Genomic DNA, 22760 nt, shown 5'->3' with positions numbered 1-22760 from the left:
AAAAATGTCTTCATCGTTATTAGTATCAATGTCTGATTCGTAATCAACATTTCAACACATGCTGCGATAAATAATAATTATAATGATAAGAAAAACATGACTATTGCTGTGCGTGCTATGCAGCGGATTAATATTACCCTATTCAGCTGGAATATCACACACAAAAGTAACAGGAGTGCAGGATTTTGCGCGAACGAGTTTTTGTGAGGGCAGCTAAAGCTCTTCGCCTGCGCATGGTTGTCTACTGAGAATGAGAACAAGTATGTCTCAGTGCAATAAAAAGAGAGCGTATGCATAAAGTCTGCTGCTACTCTGTTATATATAGTTCCTACAATTTAAAAATAATCGCAGTTTCAGTTTTGTTACTCAATTTTTCAACTCACTGTGTTCGGTTTTATGATTCACAATCGGGAATCTTGATTCACATTTTCGTGTGCAAAATGGGCTTATTTTCACCTCTGGTTTATTCAAAATCGATTCCGGCCCGGGATCAGACAGGTGAGTTCGTGGTGCAATATCTTTTCTGATGGCTACAACGGAAACGAGTGACGGCTAACTACTGATCGCCGCAGAATGTGAACAATTAGAGGTTTTAGGTTTGTACAAAAAGCTGTAAGCACGGATGAGTCGAAGGCAAAACGCGAAGAAAATTTAAACAAAATATGTGCTTTTTTGTACAAACCAAAAACCCCTAATCGATTCGGCTCGATGAGCTATGAAACAAACCTAGATTCAAATGAAAAGTCTCATAGATTGCTAAAGACTGTCCCAGAAAGTAGGGACGCAACCAAAAACCGCTGCCATTTCGCAAAGGTTCAGTCAGACTCTGTCAATTTTTATGGCTGCGTCCTGTTGTTTACACTCTTCTCTAACCACTTGTGCAGTTGTTTATTCGTTACAAATGGTGTACAGAACGCGGACTGTCACTGAGAAAGATAGCAAAAATGGAAGGAGTAAGTGAAAAAGCCGTGCGAAATGCAATCAGGAAGTTCGGTGAGGATAACACATTTGAGGATAAACCGAAAACGGGTCGAAAAAAGGTCCTGCTAACCCTCAGTTGGATAAACGGATACTGAAGGCGTTCGAGCAAAAGAAGGAGGTTTCAGTTCGGGATGTGGCCAAAAAAGTGGACACTTCGAAGTCAAATGTTCTTCGTGCTAAAGAACGTTTGAATCTTCGAACCTATAAGAAGCAGAAACAACCAAAACGTAGTCCGAAACAAGAAGCATCGATCAGGCCGAGGGTTCGAAAGCTGTACAATACGATTCTTGCTGGAAATTTGAACTGCATAATCATGGACGACGAAACCTACGTGAAACTCGATTACAAATCCTTGCCGGGACCACAATATTATACGGTGCGAGAAGGGCAAGTGCTAAACCAGTCCGAGACATCGATTGAAGTCGAAAAATTTGGTAAGAAAGCTATGGTCTGGCAAGCAATTTGTAGTGGCGGTAAGATTTCGAAACCCTTCATCACCACTGCTTCAATGAACAGCGAAATATATATCAAGGAATGTTAACAAAAACGACTTCTACTCATGATTCGAAGCCACAAGGATCCTGTTGTCTTCTGGCCAGATCTTGCTTCTTGCCACTACTCGAAATCAACGGTAGAATGGTATACTACCAAAAATGCCACTTTCGTCTCAAAAGACATGAATCCACCAAATTGCCCACAACTTCGACCAATTGAGGAATTTTGGGCATTAACGAAGGCACATCTTAGGAAACATGTCTCGGCAGCCGAAACCATTCAAAAAATTGGAAAAAAGTGTCAAAACTTGTCGCCAAGAAGTCTATACGGAATTTAATGAGGAACGTTCGCAAGAAGGTGCGCCAGCTAGTCTACAATGGCTAAGTAGCAAATGTTGAGAATAATATGCTGTTGTTGTAGTCTAATATTATCAGTATATCGAATAAAATTTGAATATCTAACACTTGTGAATTATTTACAGCGAAATCAAAGTGCGTCCATACTTTCTGCGACAGTCTTTAATTTCCTTCACGAGCAATACAATTGTTTCATTGCTTCTCTAGCTTCTTGATGCCGTTCTTGTAAACGGAGTGGTATTTTGCCTCATAATAGGCTTCACATTAGGCAATTGCCTCTTCATTTGAGATGAATATCTTACCGGCGAACCATGGCCCTGAAAAGGACCGTTTATTGATTATGTAAAGGGCCCCTTTTAATATATTTACTTCATCTACATGAGGAAGACGGAGATTCCATATTTACAGATATACCCAAACCACAATTTACGAAGTATTTTTTACGAAGCATTCGATTTACGTTACTCTTATTACGAGCCAAATCCCAACCTATGGATCTGCAGTTCATTCTGTAGTCAAGATATTTTGTTTCAAATGACACTGCATATGACCACTGAGATCAATCTTTGGTTTAGTAAATTAATAAAAAAATGTTTAGCTTAAGAAACCAATGATCGAATGAACAGGGCGGATGTATTTCTGCATGCATTTTCTGTAGACAGTTGTAATTTGGAAACTGTGAACTGAACAAAAATGGTGAATTCATGCGCAATTCTGTAAGTGAGTTCTTTGAATTTCACGTCTATATATCTCGATAACGGCTACTTCTAGGAGAAAAGTCACCATAAGGAAATTTAATGACATTATGTGATCTGTACGAATATCAACTTCATGTTTATACATATCTGACATTATTTACATTTAGTAAGGCTTCTCTGACTGTACTGCACTGTCTAAGTACAAAGCAATCGTTTCAAGATGGTTTAATTTTGATGGAATTTCCTATTTCTTACCTCAACTGAACTTGATTGTTAGGAGTTTCGAAAGCATTGCAGAAGAAAAATAAAACCCGACCGCAGTTAGCACCATTACCTATGCTACTCGAAGGACGACAATGCGGACCAGGTTTAACCATTCGAAACAACATAAATATGCGTCACCTTGAACTGGTCGTATCGGACCCTCGGACACCGACATACCGATCGCGCGTGCACATCTTGCACCATTCAACCAACCAATTCACAGCCCATTACACTGTTGCTGCTGTTGCTGACCACAAAAAAAACTCGCATAAACCACCACCGAAACTCTCCTTGGATCGGAACACCTGCTCCGGACGAGGAGGGACAATCGTTCGCATTCAACCTGTTGCTGCTGCTGCTCCTCGGTCTGCGGTAAACGATAGCGAAAAATTAAACAACCCACCAGGCGGCGGCGGCGGCGATGTGCACGATTTGAAGATGAGTAATTTATTTCCTGCCACCCATCTTTCTTTCCTCTTCTCCCTCGCTCGACTATTGCCTACTGATGGGGACCAGTGGTGATGCTGCCGCTGCCGCTGCTGGTTGAGTTGAAAGGAGACAAATTTATAATGACTCCATTGTCGCCAAGATCTGGCCAGTATCCCGTAGCTTCGGTTGTTGCCTGATTTGTATGTGCGATATGACATAACTGCACCTCAATCAGCGCATGCCCCGTCGCTTCCCCAGGAATACCCCGTCGCTTCGTCAGGAACCGTGCAATGTGCACACCCCAAAAAGGCTCTAAAAGCGCATTCACATGCAAATTGGTCGTGTACGCAAAAAGCAGACTTAAACACACACACACGAAATCAAAGATTTCATTTACACTCAATTCTCTGTGTCTCCCCGCTCCGAGCGGGGGTTCGTGGTTTTCACTTTCTATCCATCGGAGCAGACACAAACACACACATACAAACAATGGTCTCGAACGGTTTTCGCGCGTTTCTAAAGACCCCTAGAAAGTGCGCAGATAAAAAGGTATTGCACATTTCCCCCCGCACCTCCTCGGACTCCCAGGCCGACCAACGGGGACAATGAATAACTCAACAGAAGAAAGATACGCAAGTGCACAGAAAACAGGTTCGCCGTACATCTTTGCGAGGATCTCGTCTAGTTAGTTTCGGTATGCGAAAAGGAAACAAACTGCGCCCGCAACGGCTCACATTGTATCACTGCTAGACACTGAAAAATGAAAAAAAAAAACGTCGCCATTGCGGAAGCACCAGCGCGAACGGCCCAAAAGCCGAAGGGAAAACAACTGTTCAGCTCGACTTCGACTTCGACAGCCTAAGGGGGTTGTGCACAGTTGAAAATGCAAAACGGCAGTAAGCATTTCGGACAAGCGAAAAAAAAACCGGAGGACTGGTCTGGGGGAGGTCGTGCGGAATGTGCGGTGCGATTTTATTTAAAATTCCATTCGCACCAAGAAGTAACTTTTCGCGCACGCCCGCGTTCGACCGGGGCGTGTGCGCGATTATCGTCATTGCCCAAAGCTCGGTTGGCACTTGGTGCACTCACCTCCACCACCACCACCACCACCACCATCATCACCGACACGACAGGAAAACATTATGTACGGACCCTGTAGACATGTCACGGATGTTACCACAGCTACGAGGTTGTTGATTAACCAATAACAGAAAGTTTACCGCACCAGTCGTCGGACGTTGTTCTACTGTGCAGGCGGAAACGGTTTCGGAAGGGGCTGTTTTGGCGCGGACATCTTAATCCTTTTCAATCAAGGTTGAACTGCTCCGAAAGTGTCGTTTACTCACTGTTTTCCGTTGATAACAACGTATCCGTGTATGACGAATCTGTTTCAAACCGTAGCTTTTCAAGGTATGTTTCCGATTGTCATTTCACGGGCAAATTTAATGCAAGATCGGCCAAGTCAACGGAAAACTTTCTAGCCGTAGAGGTGAATTAGGATTCATCCCAAACAAAACGGTTCTTTTCAGGGCCACTAACTTTTCCAAAAAAAAACTGTTCAAACTTTCCAATACTCTTTTGATGGACAGTTCGCCATTTTGTTGTTATTACTTAGACCTAGTCCAGAAATAAACAATCAAAATCCGAAAATCAGGATCTACTTGCTTTGATATGGATGAATCTTGACATACGTCCTCATTATGGCAAACCATTTATTTTACACGGACTGTTCCGACTCAAGATATTTTTTTTAAACAGTGACAGACTTTTTGCGTACACTTTCTTCAAATTGTCATAATTCGGAAGCTTGAACTTGAACTTAAACAAAAATGATATCCAAGAAGACGTTATAGGATTATTATCTAAACTTTAACAAATGCTGGCAGCACCCTATCAGATTTAAATGAAATTTTCTGGACATGACACAAAATGTCACTTTACATACTTTGTTTTTTTTCAAAATTGATCTAGACTGTCTTTTTTTTTTTTCATCTTTTCTACTTTTTTTATAAATAATAAACCTTTTTTAATTCACCTAGTGGTGTAATGATGTCTTTTTCATATTACTTATGAGCAATTCCAGAAATGCTTAGCAGATCATCAGACTCGACCTTTTCCGAATTGGATTTAGCTTTTGCACATGACTTCAGTATGGCAAACCATAAGTTTTGAACCGATGGAGAGGTCAATCCGACTCACGACTGATTCTGAAAAAGAGCGTATGTATTTTTGCATTTCACAAAAATTGCCTTTTTCCAAATCGTTGTAACTCGGAAACCGTTAATGGTACAACAATGGCGTCCACGAAGAAGTTGTAGGGAATCAATAGGGCACTCTAAAAATAATATACACTGAAAAAAATCGATTTTTATACTCAATAATTTCAAAATGATCCAAAAAAATTAAATTAAAAAAATCAGGGTATCGTTTTTTTTTTGATAATTTTCATTTTCAAGCTCTTATTAAAACCTACAGATTGATGGCTATCTCTTCCGTGCTTTTTGAAAAATGAAGAAGTTACAGCTAAAACAATTTACAGATATAATTCGAAATTTCAAGTTCTCGTTGAAAGATAATCATTTAAACAGTAGAATATTATTCTACAGGTTAAAGGCAATAAATTTGTTCATGATTTCCTTTCTCCTAAAAGTAGCTGTTCTGAAACCCTGATTTTTTTTTAAATTTAATTTAAATTTAATTCATTTTGAAATTATTGAGAAAAAAATTCCAATTTTTTTTTCAGTGTATATGTGTTTAGAGTGCCCTATTGATTCCCTACAACTTCTTCCTGGACGCCATTTTTGTACGATGAACGGTTTCCGAATTACAACGAGACCCGTTAACTGTTTTAGCTGTAACTTCTTAATTTTTCAAAAGGCACGGATGGGATAGCCATCAATCTGTAGGTTTTAATAACAGCTTTAAAATAAAAATTATCAAAAAAATTAAACCATGCTTTTTTTTATTTAACTTTTTCGAATTATTTTGTAATTATTTTTTTAGAGTGCCCAATCGATTCCCCTTCAACTTCTTACTGAACGCCATTTTTGAAGAATTGACGGTATCCGAGTTACAGCGATTTGAAAAAGACAATTTTTGTGAAATACAAACATACATACGCCTTTTTTTAAAAATCAGTCGTGAGTCGGATTGACCTCTCAATCGGTTCAAAACTGAAGCCATGTGCAAAGTTTCATCCAAATCGGAGAAGGTCTATTCTGATTTTGTCACTTTTTCGTCTACTCATTTCTGGAATTGCTCTTATATTTTCAAAAACAGCACTAGAATATTCTGTCAAGAATTGGTTTTTTCAAACTTAAATAAAATCAAAAATTTTCTTTTTGTATAAACTACTTTTCCAATTTGTAAACAGTTATGTCAAGTTAAAATAGATTCAAATGTGGCAACCCTGCACACTATACAAAATTGAACAAAGCACGCTGTGTGCTAGGCGGTGGCGTTTTGTTCTTTTTCCGTACCGATGCGTACCGGTTTTGCATCATTTTGTCTAACAATTTGAAAGTTTTGACACTCATCGCCACATAATTTCGGAATCGGAAGTCGGATGAGGATGAAGTTTCACAGCATTTTTTAAGAAAATGAGAGGTTTAATTTGAATCATGAATATAGGGATATATATATAGGGCATTCCACGCAAAATCAGCCACAAAAAAATTTTTTTTCTCACTCGAACTCGAAAAATTGACACGTATATTTTTATATTAAATACGGTACGTGGAATTTTCGAGATATGATTTTTTAAAGTTTCGCGTTTTCAAAAAAGAGCCTTTTTTCAACAGCCTATACTGTAAAATCTAATAAAGATACAAAAATTCGTCCAAGACATAAAATGTGCGTCTTTTCCTTACCTTTCAAATAAGCGATTCCATAAAACAATTATTGAAGTTAGTTTCATGAAAAAAGTTAAAAATTAGTAAGCAAATAAAAAAAATTCAAACTTGGGCCTATTTTTTTCTTTTTTTAGTTGAAAAAAGAATCCTTAGGGTTTAACTCAATCTTGGCAAATTTTCAGAGTGGAAAGATTAATACTTTCGGAGCAGTGAATTTTTCAATTACGACCAGCACGCGCGGAGCGTACCGCAGCGCAACTCGCTCGAATACGGGCTTAGCTTGTCGACACATGCCACGCCACTGATCGATTCCTAACTTTGACAGTTTATTGTTAGCAACGTTTAAGTTTAGATCGCGGTGTCAAAATGAATTCAAACATCAAAATCGTTGCTGCAATCAATTTAACTTTAAGACTCATGTTAGCAAAAATCAAAAACATTCATGGCGTCGGGTTTCTTCTTCTCTTCTTGAGAAATTCGATTTTTTCCAAGCAAATGACGTTTTTTATCGATCTGTGGCGCGACATGTGTCGACAAGTTAAGCCCGTATTACTCCGAAAGTATTAATCTTTCCACTCTGAAACTTTGCCAAGATTGAGTTAAACCCTTGTGGCTTCTTTTTTCAACTAAAAAAAGAAAAAAATTAAGGCCAAGTTTTATTTTTTTTTATTTGTTTACTAATTTTTAACTTTTTTCATGGAACTAACTTTAAAAGTTGTTTTATGGATAAGGAAAAGACGCACATTTTATGTCTTGGACGAATTTTTGTATCTTTATTAGATTTTACAGTATAGGCTGTTGAAAAAATGCTCTTTTTTGAAAACGCGAAACTTTAAAAAATCATATCTCGAAAATTCCACTTACCGTATTGAAATAAAAAAATACGTGTCGAATATTTTCGAGTTCCTTTCCGATAAAAAAAATAGTTAGATGAAAAAAAAATGCATCTTAGTTTGTAAAAATCGGTGGAAAAATTTAAGAGAAAATTGAGTGCGCATTTTCTAATATAATTGCACATATTACCTCGTATTCCCGGAACCGGAAGTCGGATAAAGATAAAATTCAATAGTAAGCTATGGGACCATAAGACCCTTCGTTTGAATCTGAGTTTGTGAAAATCGGTTCAGTTATCTCTGAGAAAATCGAGTGACATTATTTATCTCTCACACACAGCCATTTTGTGATCTCGATGAACTGAGCCGAATGGTATATGACACTCGGCCCATACCGGTAATACCAATCAAACGAGCCATAGATTGTAGCACTCTTCAGCATAGTATGTTCGTGAAGATGAAGTAGAAATATGAAGAGAGTTCTCTACATAGTAGAAAAGCAGTCCAGAGCCATTGATTTTTTTCCCGAAAAAAATTCTTAGTGAAACTAACAAATCAGTGAGTAAAAGTGAGTCATATTGGTCTTTCCAACCGGGCAATACAAATGTCTCGCCTCACCGAAGACATGTGCAAAGTTGCTGGAATTGCTCATTATTACTCGATGTCAGTTATGTAAGAAAAACATTTCTAACCAAGCATTTCACCGAAATCCATTTCGCCGATTTCGCTACCGCTCGTTCGGATTGAACCAAAGCAAAGCTTTAAGTAGATCGGGCTAACGAGGCGGTCGGGTGAAAGTCGGATAATCATTTACAATAGGAACGATGTTTCCAGCAACAACAACAACAGCGACGATTAATCAATGGACAAGGGCGGGAATAGTGAACCATTGGGAGCGCTTTTCCTCCAACCAAAATAGCAGCTAGATCCAGTCATGAAAAAATATTGATTTTTCTTTTTACACACATTATATAAAGATTAATCGGATTCTGCTTAGTTTGTAGGATATAGAATCGCATAAATTATATGCAAACAAATATACGAGCAATGTTTTAGAATGTCATCATGTTTTTAAATCGATGCATATCTCATGACATAACAGTTCGGCTGAAAAGTTCGTATCGTTTAATAGAAACACACATTTTTTGCCAAAATTCGTTTTTATTGTTCAACATAATTACCATCAGAGGCGATTCAGCGATTATAACGATCTTCCAACTTTTCGATACCATTTTTGTAGTACGATTTGTCCTTCGCCTCAAAATAGGCCTCAGTTTCAGCGATTACCTCTTCATTGCTTCTAAATTTTTTTACCAGCGAGCATTCTCTTGAGGTCTGAGAACAGGAAAAAGTCACTGGAGAATACGGTGGATGAGGCAGCAATTCGAAGCCCAATTCGTTCAATTTCAGCATGGTTTTCATCGACTTGTGACACGGTGCATTGTCTTGATGAAACAAAACTTTTTTCTTCTTCAAATGAGGCCGTTTTTTGAAATTTCGTCCTACAAACGCTCTAATAACGCTATATAATAGTCACTGTTGATGGTTTTTCCCTTTTCAAGGTAGTCAATGAAAATTATACCATGCGAATCCCAAAATATAGACGCCATAACCTTACCGGCCGATTGTTGAGTCTTTCCACGCTTTGGGTTCGGTTCATCGCGTGCAGTCCACTCAGCTGACTGTCGATTGGACTCCGGAGTGAAGTGATGGAGCCATGTTTCGTCCATTGTTATATATCGACGAAAAAAATCGGTTTTATTTCGATATAACAGCTCCAAACACGGCTCAGAATCATCAATTCGTTGTTGTTTTTGATCGATTGTGAGCTCACGCGGCACCCATTTTGCACAAAGCTTTTTCATATCCAAATATTCGTGAATAATATGTCCAACACGTTCCTTTGATATCCTTAGGGTGTCAGCTATCTCGATCAACTTCACTTTACGGTCATTGAAAATCATTTTGTGGAATTTTTTCACGTTTTCATCGGTAGGCTGCTCTTTTGGACGTCCACTGCGTTCATCGTCTTCGGTGCTCATATGACCAGTACGAAATTTTGCAAACCACTTACGAATTGTTGCTTCGCCCGGTGCAGAGTCTGGATAACACTCATGAAGCCATTTTTTGGTATCGGCGGCACTTTTTTTCATCAAAAAGTAGTGTTTCATCAACACACAAAATTCCATTTTTTTTTCTTTTTTTTCACAATAACAAAAGTAGCTTCACTCAAAATGCAATATCTCACAAACTAATAATCAGACAGCTGTCAAATTTATACATGTATCTTTTGAAGGTTGGTACTAACTGAAAATGGTATGGATTTAATTCTAGTGGCGTCCTCTCATAGAAACGATACGAACTTTTCAGCCGATCTGTTATTTGCTTTACTTAACGTAGAATTTTTATAAGAAGAATGAATAAATAAAACAATAAAATATGTTTTTTTTGCATCAGTTTCGCCCTATTTTGTGTATTAAAGCGAATACTTCACGCAACCAAAATACGTATTTAATTAACTTGATTTGGTCAATCATTACCAGATCATAATGTTTTATGTTAAACGACCATTCGACTTAATGAAAAATTACGGACTAAAGGCCGGATACATATTTTCGCCGTTTTATCTCGTCAGGTTCGAATGAACTTGAAACGCCAACGCAGGACATTATGTTTTTTTTTTCGATGCAAAAGTGATCCGAAAATAAATATTACGGACATGCAGTATTATAACCGTTTGGTTTTAATCAGGTTTGACTAAAACTTTCGAATGAGCTTAAATGCTTTTAGATGCACGGAAATGGTTCTTTGTGCTACACTAAACGGTACATTATATGCGGGTCCTCTATCAGCAAAGTCTCTTACTCTTCGATATCAAAATATTCCGAAGAATTTCTTGTCTTTAACGTCAACAGAATCCATCAAAACAACATCAAGTTTGGTAGCAATGCCTGAGTATACAGAAATGTACAAAATATTTGACAGATGCACATATCTTCCGCAACGAACTCCAATCTAGGTTGATGTTACGATTTGGCAATCTAAATTGATCATGGCCTACCATAAAAATTCTAACCCAGTTTCATTCGTTGAACGTAATACAGATTATTGGTAATTATAAAAAAAGATCTACGATTGTTTCAGGTTTTTCCAATCGAATTGTTGTTCAAAGCTATGCCAAACCTGCCAATTCCTAACGAAATGAGTTGAACTCAAATGCAGAACAAGTAACACGATTTTGGCATTCATTTTGAACTATTGCGATGAATGCCAATACATTCTAGACATTCCTGGAATCCATCTAATTTGTTCAGACCTATTCCATACGGTCGGACAGGAAACATTCACGCAGTTAAGAACAAGGACTACAAGTGAACTAAGGTTGTGCAACGTTTTGGGTTAGATTTTTCTGACATTTCATAACTTCTTTCGGGTGAAACTGAGTAAGATCATTACCGGATCATGCAAGACAGGGCAGGGCTGGACAGCAGCAGCAAAAACAGCTCCAGCAGTGCCAAACCGTGAGAAGAAGTGAATGTTTCTGCTGCGTTGCGTCTGCGTGACGACGACTGACGCAGCGATCGGTGCGGTCCGATCGCAGACAAAAACAAAAGAAAAACGAGAGTGAGATGTGCGATTGCGGACGACGATTGTGGCCAACTATCGAGAGAAAGATCGCTTCTTGGCCGCATGTTACCGCGACACGGACAACGGTGGAATTTTTACGATTGCTTGCGGCAATTATTAAATGCTCTGCAATATTGCCGAAATACGCGATCTCGGCGAGGACACGGCGACGCACGGGAAAGCGAAAGAGGCGGACGGCCTCGCTGGTAGTGTGCCCAGTGCCGAAATGCTGCACAGGTTCCGTCATCAGCGTCTCTGATCGCAGAGTCCATCCTCCGGCCCCGCCGTCGCATTGAAGGTCTGCCAGAAGTGCCGAAAACAACGCTCAGACAGAAAGCATCACGCGTATATTTATCCTAGTTATTATTTGTTTTCCGATCATAAAAGCGAAAAAGTGAAAGGAGTCGCGCGATCGTACGTGTGGACAACGACAGACAACCGGACGATCTCGGGATGAACGACGAGCGGACCGGCACGCACACCAAGCAAATCCACCGCGAACCCGTTGAATGGAATTGTCCGGCTGTCCGCTGATATGCAGGTCAGTGTTTCAGAGTTGGTCTAAAACGGGTTTTACCCGTTTCCGTTATTCGAGTTTCGTCAGATTTCTTTGAAGATTAAGTCAAAGTTCGGCATACTTTGGAGGAAAAACAATTTGTCTCGGGGCGCTTTCAACGTTCAGTTTGTGCATACGAAAATCAGATTACTAAAACAGCTAAACGAATAATTCTCAATTGCAATCCGCACTCACACGAAAACAACTACACAATTCAACTAACATGGAATGACCATATGAAAACGACAACCAACCACATGAACTTCAAGCGACACGAAGTATATGAACTATTTTTCTTATAATCATAATTTTCACGGTTAATAATTAACTAAATGACAATTTATCGACCATAACTTTGGATTGGGTAAATCACATTTTTACTGGCTCAACTCACATAGCAATTCCAAGGATTGAGAGTTCCACTTTTGCTATTTCATTAATTTATCGTGTAACTGCGATGAAAACTGCGCAAAAGTAACCGCAGAAACGAGACTCGAACCCGTAGCTTTCTCCTTTCCGAGGAACGGATTCGAGGGTACGGGTTCGAGTACCGTCTTTGCGGAAACTTTTTCGCAGTTTTCATTTTCAGTTCCAATCTTTTTTGCAGTTTTCATTTTCAATTCCGTTTTTCTTCATAAGATACTGATCAAATTTAAAACTAGCTCGAGACGGCTCTACGTCTTAACAAGACTGAAAGAAATCGTAATTATTCATTTGTTTTGAATTTTCATTTTCTAGGTTATGTATTACAATGTTTGCTAGTCTCTAAATGACGTAAATATCATACGGTAAATCACTTTCACTTTTCAAAAAAAGAATATGAAAAGTGAAACCGAAATTACTTGGGCTTCTATTTTGACTATATTTACCTACTATTTTCACCATTTTTACTAATTGTACCATTTTGATTACTTTTACTGTTTTCGTCATTTTTACTATTTCTACTATTTTCACTATTTTGTTATTACTATTTTCATTATTATTACTTCTACCAGTTTTGCTGTTTATTTTTAGTAATTTTACTATTTCTATTTTTTTGACAATTCTCAATTTTTACTAAGTTTACAAAGTTAATAAATTTTACTATTTTCAACATTTCAACAGTTTAATTTTGTTAATCTAAAAAAATAAACCAAAATTCTTACTATTTTAACAAATCTTTACTGTTTTGCACCTTTTACTGTTTTCGTCATTTTTAACTATTATCACTACTTTTACTCGTTTTAGTAATTTTATTATTTTACTTTTTTGCAATTCTCACCATTCTTAGAATGTTTACACTTTCATTATACTATATCTACAATACTAATATAGTCGAATCAAATGGCACATAAAACTAAAATGGTTCAAATAATAACTTACTGTTCTAGCTGAATATAGGAACTATTAAATTTTTTACTATTTTAACAAATTTTTATGTTTTTACATCTTTTACTATTTTAATCTTTTTAATCTCTAATATTACTTTTACCTACAAATTTTACTATTTTCGTCCGTTTTTACTAGTTTAACTACTTGCACTATTTCTATTGTTTTTATAATTGATACTATTTTTACCGTCTTTACCACTGTTACCACCAGTCAATGGTTCTGTACACTCTGAATCGGCTGCGAAGTCTGTTGAAACAGAAGGTCAAATTCCACTACAGGAATGAAATACCAAGGCTTTTTTACCACTGTTTTCTTACTATTATTACAATTTTGAATTTTTCTGTTGTCTTTGCTATTTTTACTGATTTTGTTTTTACTTTTTTCGCTATTTTTACTGTTCACACTATTTCAACAATTTTTAATAGTATTTTTATTATTTCCACGGTTTCTACAGTTTTTCAAATTCTGCTATTCGTGCGGTTTTTATATACATAACAATGTTTGATATTGGGACTATTTTTACTGTTTTTTGCAATTTCATCCAATTATCCATTGTTTACTATTTTCACCACTTCAACTGTTTAAACGATTTTCAACTATTTTACTATGTCGACTGTTTTATCATTTTTATTTTCAACTGTTTTGACTATTTTCACTATTTCCATCATTTTCGCTATTTAGCACACTTGAATTTCCTTTTTTGTTGGAAAATTTTTCGTTATTTTTGACACTTTTTATATGTTGCCTATTTTTGCTTTTTTTTTTAATTTTGTTATGTTTAATTTTATATTTGCAATTGATAATACAGTTAATATTTCTCAGCTATTTAATCTCATTTTAATTCATTACTATTCTCAACTCAGAACTATTGTTACATTTGCATATTTACCATATCGAGTACTATTCATGCTTTTAGCATTTCTTTAGTACTTCTAGTTTCTTCGGTATTTCCGTTATTTTTTCCATTTGTTTACTATTTTCCACATTATCAGTATTTAGAGTTATCCTGGGGTAAGCCAATTTCTGTGCATAGAGCTCATAATCGGTTTCATATTTTATAGGTTTCATCTTCGACTCGTCAGTGCCTGATATATCGAATCTCATTTCAATTTGGATCGTCAGCTAAGACATTGCAATTCGGTGTAAATAGAAACAAAATGTTCTGCAAGTAGCAGAAAACTTCATGTCTGCTTAGCGGTTTATGTTGAACTGCTGAGTGGCATACCATTTTCACATGAACTGTTATGCACTGACGAGTTGAAGACAAAACATAAAATATATAGTATTCAAGCAAAGATATCATATAACTAAGTTATCTAGCTCTCGGATTTTACGAACAAATCGTAAGCGACATACTTTTTGTGAGCATGCGCCCTCAGATGAGTCCACATCGAATATCATCACATGATATGTTCAATGTGATGCCGTGCGATGGCGCAGCTGAACTAAAGACTGATTTCTCTCTAAGCTGACAGGGTCTGATATAAGATATTTTTGGTTTATTTCGATAGATTTTAAATTGTTGGTATTTTTTATTATATTTTCAGAATTTGTGGTATTTCGGTAATTTTATTATTTTTTTTTGTTCATAGTTTTTGGTTTATTTATAAAGACTCAAGTGGACCTGAATAATAATCTGAATCCGCTTTTTCCAGTCCACAGTAAAAGGTAAGGCTAGATATTTGAGAGAGTTAATCCCAGATATTTTGTTTGGGAAACGAGTCTCCAGATTTATAGATTTGCAAACAACAAAATTCAAACATCTATTGTTTTAGATGAAGATATTTCGACGTCTCTTTGTTTACTTTCTTTTCTATTTATAATTCATCAATTTTCACACTTATCTCCTAACTATTTGTGTAGAATGATACCCAAAAAGTTCGCTTTTTGCTGGCAGTAATAAATAGTTAAGGAACATTTGTATAATAACTCAGATATAATCGGAAGAGAAAGTGAAAAAAAAAACAATCTGCAATTGGCTTTTGGGCCCGCTCGACATGTTCACGTCGATTTTATAAATCGTTCTCTGACCTTATTGCTGTCAGATTTCCAAGAAATAATTGCACAGTGAGTGCATTCTCAACACTCATAGCAGGCCATGATTTTACCAAGCATGGACCGACTCCCGCAGCATTTTTGGTTACGCACTATAAAGCAGATAAGCAAGACTGCGGTATATATTCTTCCACAAATTAAGTCTCAATTCTAGCCATCTATTTTTTTCACTGTGCTCCCGATGGTCAAATCTTGCACCTCCAATTCTTTCAACAACAGCAGCAACAGCAACAACGACAACAACAACAACAAGAACTGACAACCAGTACTAGCGGCTCCGGTTGCTTCGACACACGCAGAAATCGAAGAGCTTTATGGCCATTAGATTTTCATCTGTCGATTATGCTCAAGGACAACGGCGGCCGCAGCGGACCAGAAGATCACAATGCGGTTCGCACATAGATCCAGTGGTGCGACGTCGGGCGGCGCGGCAGCACCAGCAACAGCAGCAGCAGCAAAACGAAGCGACCGAAAATAGAAAAACTTGAATTTTAATCTAACGTATAAAATAAACATTGGTTTGTCACATACAGCGATGTCCGTGCATAGACCCGCCGGACGACGGCTAGCTGGGCTTCACTTTCGGGTGAATGGTTTCTTTTTGGCATTGGCTTCGAAAAAATGAATAATTTGAAATCCGTTCCCACATACTCGGGCTTCGGTTCGGTTGACGGTCGCTGTGACTGTTGGGGAGGTTGTGCGGATGGCGGGTGCGAAGAAGTAACAGCATGCGAAAGATTCAATGGACATCATCACCATACGGCGGTGGCGACGGCCATCGGCTATCAGCAGGTGTGGTGGTTGTTCTTCGAACCGCATCATAACCACCACCACCACCACCTCCCGCATGTGAGTGAAATCATACCCATCAAAAAAGGGGGGAGAGAGAGAGTGAGAAAGACAAAAAAAGCCGAGTGTACACGGGATGACATCACTTGATAACGACTGCAGACCGCTCCGGCACGGGTACGAGAGATACCGGAGGCTAATGGATGGGATGCGGATCCACCACCGGCGGTGGCTTTCGGTGGAAGGTCATGGACTTCTTCTAGGCGGCGAGGTGAAATCCGATTTTCGAATCAATCCGAGATCGAGCACCAAAATTCCATCATGAGACGCGAAGAAGATCTACTGCATATCAAATTGTGCTGCTTTATTGGAACGGAAATTGGTTAGAAGTAGAAATATTAGGGTGGTTAAGGCTTCGTCCTGAGAAAAACAGCTGGTTTTAGTCTCTCACTTTGACCGGATGGGTTTTCTTGTGACGATATATTCAATTGAAAATATATGACGAATGAAAAGATCACTCAGTACTCAAATCAAACTTCGCATCGAACATTTTTACACCTGTACAGAAAACAGTGCAAAGCAAAGTCCTGGCATTACATTGCTTTTGGGGAATTTGGTATTTCTGTTTCATCAAACTTTGAAGCCGATTCTTAGCGTACAGATGGTTAGTACTAAGATCCTATTGACACAGATAACAGTGACTAATAACGAATCAGCAGAAAGATTCCTAGAGACAGAAGATTGATATTGAGAAATCAAAATGAAAAGTCATTTATTGCACTTTGAAGGAAAACTAGCGAAAAAAATACTCTCGAACTTTTCTTGGACTACCAGTCAATATATTTTATTCATTGTCTTGTCAAACCTGAGCAACCATTTGTTGTTCCGCCATCTCTTCATTTCTATCGTACCCCGAGTCACCTTTCCACTCTTCTTCAACTTTTGTTTGGCAATTACCCAATACTTCCAACGGAATTGGAAATATGGAACGGAATTGAGGGCAGTTCGATCTCTGCTGTAGTGACAGTTTGCCAAATCAGGCTAAAACTTTTCATATTCATTATTAGTGTTAATGTCCGGAAGAATACACTTTTTCAGACACTCCTGCTAGTACATTTAGGAATCCATAGTCACGTTAGTCACGAAAATCTGTTTTTTTTTGTCCGCAGCTACCAATACCTTGCCAGATCATTAGCCTTCTTGTGAATTTATCGGTAAAAAGATTTCGAACTTGCTAGGCACATCACCTCGATGAAACGCTCTATAGAACTTATGTCCGGTAAGCTGTCCATCCTTCGTATTTCCTAAGAACCTCATTGTATTGGAATGTCCAGAAGAATACACTTTTTCAAACAGTAGTACATTTAATAATTCATAGTTACGTTAATCACGAAAACCTGGTGTTTTTTGTCCGCAACTGCAAATATCTTGCCGCAATTGCAAATATCTCCCGGGCGAGTCGTTTGGCTACTAGATTAAAATTTCTCCCTATTTCGCCTTCGGCTCATCAGCGCAGAACTCCGCCCAGCACTTCAAATCGCATAATTTCTAAAATTTGCATAAAAATAACCGCAAAACTTTGAAAATTCGAATAAACTTGAAAATTCGCATAAAACCTAATAGCTTTGAAAGACTGCATTAAGAAAATCGCATTACTTTGAAAATTCACGTGAAAAAAACGCATAACTTTGAAAATTTGCATATAAAACCGCATCTCTGAAAAAATTTGCATAAAAAATCGCATAACTTTGAAAATTCGAATAAAAAATTTGAAGATTTGCATAAAAAATCTCATAACCACGAAAATTTGCTTTAAGAAACGCATAACTTTGAAAATTTCCATAAAAAATCACAAAACTTTGAAAGTTTAAAAAAATAACTGCAAAATTTTAAATTCGCATAAAAAACAGTAACAATTCGCATAAAAAACACATAACTTCGAAAATTCGCATAAAAACCGAATCACTTTGAAAATTCGCCCAATTTGGAAAATTCGCAAAAAAAACGCATAACTTAAAAAAGTTTTCATAAAAACCGCATAACTTCGAAAATTTTCATAAAAACCACATAACTTTCAAAATTTGCATAACTTGAAATATTCTCATTAAACAAAATCGCATAACTTCGATAATTCGCATAACATTAAAAATTCACATAAAACAACTAAACTGATGCAGGCACTGATGAGCTGAAGGGGAAATGTGAAGAAATCGAAATATAAAACAAACTCAAGTCATTTTTTATGTGGAGGATACGTACCGCATATAAATAAAACCGCAAAACTTTGAAAAATCGCATAAAAAATCGTATAACTTTGAAAATTCACAGAAAAAATCGCATAACTTAAAAAATTCACAGAAATGAAAACCACATATAAAAAAGCGAGTGGGTAATATCAGAGACATAAACGGATGACGTGAATACGAATAAAATGAATGGTTCAGTTTTTTTTATGTTATGAATCTGAGCTCTGGAACCGAGTTTTGAAACCGAATACTAGCACTGAGCCTAAACTCTGAAACACCATTTTGATGCTAGATTCCGGGAACTAAATTCTGCATTTGAGTTCTTGAACTAGAATTATGGATCTGGATTGAGGAACTGATCACTGTAAACCTGTGATCTGAAACTAAGTTTTGGAAAAGAATTCGAGACCAGGATTCTGGTTCGGAAATGAATTCTAAATTTTAGTTGCAGAAGTCCGGTCCAGAATTCAGTTTTCAAATTCGGATTCAGAATCCAGCTTCGAAACTGAGTTATATAATCCAGATGCGGAGTTCAGTTCAAAAATATTCAGAATCTAGTCCCTGAATTCAGCATCACTTCTAGAATTGTGAAAATGAGTTTTGGATCCCCAATCTCGACCTGCATTCTGCCGTTGATTTCTAGAACGAAATTCTGGAAATACAATTGAGTCCTGAATTCTGGTCCTGAACTTCAGGTTCAGACCCCAGTTTCCGAATTCTTAACCTAAATTCTAAGTCTGAAATCTGGACAGGAACTTTAGAAACTAAATTCTGGTGTGAACCTCAATTCCAGCTCTAGAATTCTGTTTCAAAATTCAGATCCAAGTCCAGAATTTATACCCGAAATCAAATTCCAGAATCCAGATCTAGAATCAAGATCTAGATTTCGGTTCCAAAATCTTGGCTCAGAATAAGGTTCTCAAATTCGGTTTGAGTTTCACAAATCTGGAATTGGGTTCTAGACGAGGAACTGAATTTTAGATATGAATTCTGAAAATGAAAACAAAATCTGATTTTGGATTTTGAAACCGAACTTTAGAATCGAACTCTAAAATTTGATTCCTGGACCTGAATTCTGGTCTGAACTTAAAGAGAATTATCTGTGGTTATCTCATACTACTGAAAACTCTATCACAAATTGGTGTTCTTTGATAACGTGGAGAAAAAAAATGGTTGATACGTTGAATAAAACAAGAGATATTTACGATCAACAGCTTATCACTTGCTCAGAGGGTAAATTTTGAAAAGGCGCCCCGTAGTAAAGTAAGACGTATTTATGTAAAAACAAAAACGCATAAAAAGAGACTTGAGTGTATGTGCTTTTTGCACAAAATGAAAACCCCGAAATGTACAAGTATTTCGTTTCTGTGCCCTTGTTTGGTAGCTTACTGACCCGAAAAAAGCCAATTCTTCTGATGCTACTTTGGCCGCACTCTTAGAAAAAATGAAATTTACGCTTGACGTAAATTCAAGTATGCCGTAATCTCTTCGGTGATGACACAAAATTACATCTACTAACATGTAAACATAAATTTTGCGTCTGTATCGATGTGAGTTTCATCTAAAACAACTGTGAAGTTAATGATATGACTTATCTTTAAATGCTTTGTATTGTGAATGTAAGTGAATCGCGACGCTCCTTTTATGTGCATCTACAAAGATGTAACATTTTTTAAGTGTGCGACATTGAGATTCTTGGCGAGATCATAATTCGACAACCCTGGATTGGCCCTAACCATTCTCAACATCTTCAAATGCAGCTTCAGATTCTTAATTTCACTACGACACTTGTTGTGATGCTGCCGAGATCACGTAGAACTATCGAAGTTGGGATCCAAAATAAATTCACGATACGCGCTATCCAAAAAATTATAACTTCTTCGAAATGTTTAGCTTCGAAAGAGGAACCGTTTCAATACAAACTGCTGTCAAAACATTCCAGATCTGACCACTAGGAGCGCTACAGTAAAAAAAAAACAGTGTGCCCAGATATTAATGAATGACTCAAGCTTTAATAACAATGCGTGATGGGTGAGATGATCGTCTTCCTTCAACGCAGCCTATCTGGGTTTAATTCGCAACCAAGTCATAAAGTCAGATCGAAATCCGGTATTGAGAATCGGCTATGGAATCTTCTTTTCTAATTGGAAGATTCAAAGTAAACAAAAATTACAAATCAAATTTTCGAATCCATCATTGAAACTCGAGGAATCCTGTTTGCTGATTAGATTCACAATAAAACATGAAATAACCTTGACCATCGACACCTTCCTTTAACAAGCAAGAATCAACTACGCATGAGCTTAGCAAATTTGGTTTTGGAAAGGTCACATATGTGAATAAATTTTCCATACTGTTTCCACGCATCAAAACAAATAAGTGATACAATAACTCGTCAAGCGTAAAAAGTTTTCCGTATATTTGATTTTTGATAAGGCTAACTGTTGGTAACCTTGGTAAACTAATTTGACGCCTAATTGGTGCGGTGTACACTTCCGTCGAAGTTATCGAGAAAACGTTGTCACATTTCCGCAGACCCCCGCGCAGGCGATTTGTTCGATTTCGAAAACTTAGTAGCCTTAGCATGCATCCATGCAATTTAGCCTTTTTGACGTTTAAATTAAGTGAAGAAAATAAATTAATTGATGCCTGCCAACTGCAAGGTTTTCGTGTTTCTTCAGTCTTTCTCTGAATTCCGATTTTAATGACATTCGCTCGAAGCTTAACTCAACCCAGTTTTGATTCACACTACTATCAAATGTATGAATTCGGCTGAAGTTAAGGTTAGGTTTGGATTCAAGCGAAACCCGACATCAGAATGCTACTTCTCAGATCACTTTCTGACAGCATATTGTGTTTTAAATCCACTAGAAACAATTTACCTTAAATTTTAGTCCATTCTTCCTAAAATATCGAAATAAACGACTACGTTCATTGTGTTAAATTCAATGAGTGTGAATTTTTTCCCGTGACCAGTTGCCTCTCGGGCCATCAATGCCTGATCCGATGGTTAAATGTTGGAACTCAGATTATTGAATGTCAACTGGAACTCCAAGCCATCCAGTACGTGCGGTTTATCTGAAAGTTTTCCCATCAAAACACCGCCATAGTTTGCGAAGTTCCAAAAAATTCACCTCACCTCAGAGCCGGTACCAATCTTTGCCTCCCGGGGACCCCAAACCGATCGAAGCGGGTTTCTGGTTCGTCGGCTCAGCCGTATCGGAAAGAAGGAAACAGAAAAAAAGCACACACGCTCACAGAACGACGCAACTTGCAGCAAGTCTTCCGGTCCTCCACAACTAACGAAGAAATAGCACGTTCCACTTTCTCGTGCATACTTTTTTTTCTTTCTTTCTTGAAATTCGAAACGTCTGTTTTGTGCCTGCAGGCACGCAGAAATTGAGTGCACTATCAAACAAAAACAAAACAAAAATCGGGAGAGCAACCGCCAGCACCAGCCAGAGAAAAGAGCAAAGTTCCTCTGGAATACGCGACGGCCACGAGAGCAGGTTACGTGTGTATATTCTCTCCCTTATTTCAAGTGAAAAGCATGTGCACACATTCTTTTGCTCCCTCCCTGACCGAGAGTTTTGACAGTTCTCTGCATCATACTCGATCAGCTGTTTCTGTCAAAGCCCAGCTGTTCTTCCTCTTCGGTTCAGAACATTCTGGCGCCATTTTTTTAATTTGTTCTGCGTTCTGAATCCCAACCCAGTTCCGCCCTCTCCCTTGGAACGAAACACAACTGTTCCTTCCAAGCCGTGCGCCGTGATGGTTTGTTTACGCAAAAGCGTATTGACTTTTTGCGTTATGACACCGACATTGTCGGTGTCAAATTTCTTCGGATCGAGGTCGGTTTACTGAGACACACAGCCTACTACCTCGACACACGGTGGCCCGATCAGGACCCGCTGAGTGGCAGTACACACTCGTCCGACAAGGCATACGAATGCATGTTTTCTGTTTTCTCGTTTGCCCATTTATTAATTTTCAATGAAAGTTGATTAAACAAGTTATTCGCTGCTGCCTGTGTCTTTCGTTTTCTTCGACTTTTTTTTTCAAGCTCTTTTCGTTTCGTTCGTTTCTCTTTTTTTTTCGAAGCAAATCACATATACACTTTTATTACGTCGACTTTCTAAGTTAGTTTTTACTACTTCTTTAGTTTTCGTAATGATTTTTCAATCAATTCAACGGTATGCGGAACGCGAT

The 22760-nt window shown here is 37.7% G+C and overlaps 1 protein-coding gene across 4 annotated transcripts in view; it reads right to left on the bottom strand.

Moving 5' to 3' along the window:
- The window catches only part of LOC131426253 (all trans-polyprenyl-diphosphate synthase PDSS1), a 228721-nt gene that overhangs the window by 199862 nt on the left and 6099 nt on the right, over positions 1–22760 (bottom strand). The window lies entirely within an intron of this gene.

This window comes from Malaya genurostris, chromosome 1 (genome assembly GCF_030247185.1).
Source record: "Malaya genurostris strain Urasoe2022 chromosome 1, Malgen_1.1, whole genome shotgun sequence".
Lineage (NCBI taxonomy): Eukaryota > Metazoa > Arthropoda > Insecta > Diptera > Culicidae > Malaya > Malaya genurostris.
Note: the sequence above shows the minus strand (reverse complement) of the source record. Positions and strands in the feature narration are given on the sequence as shown.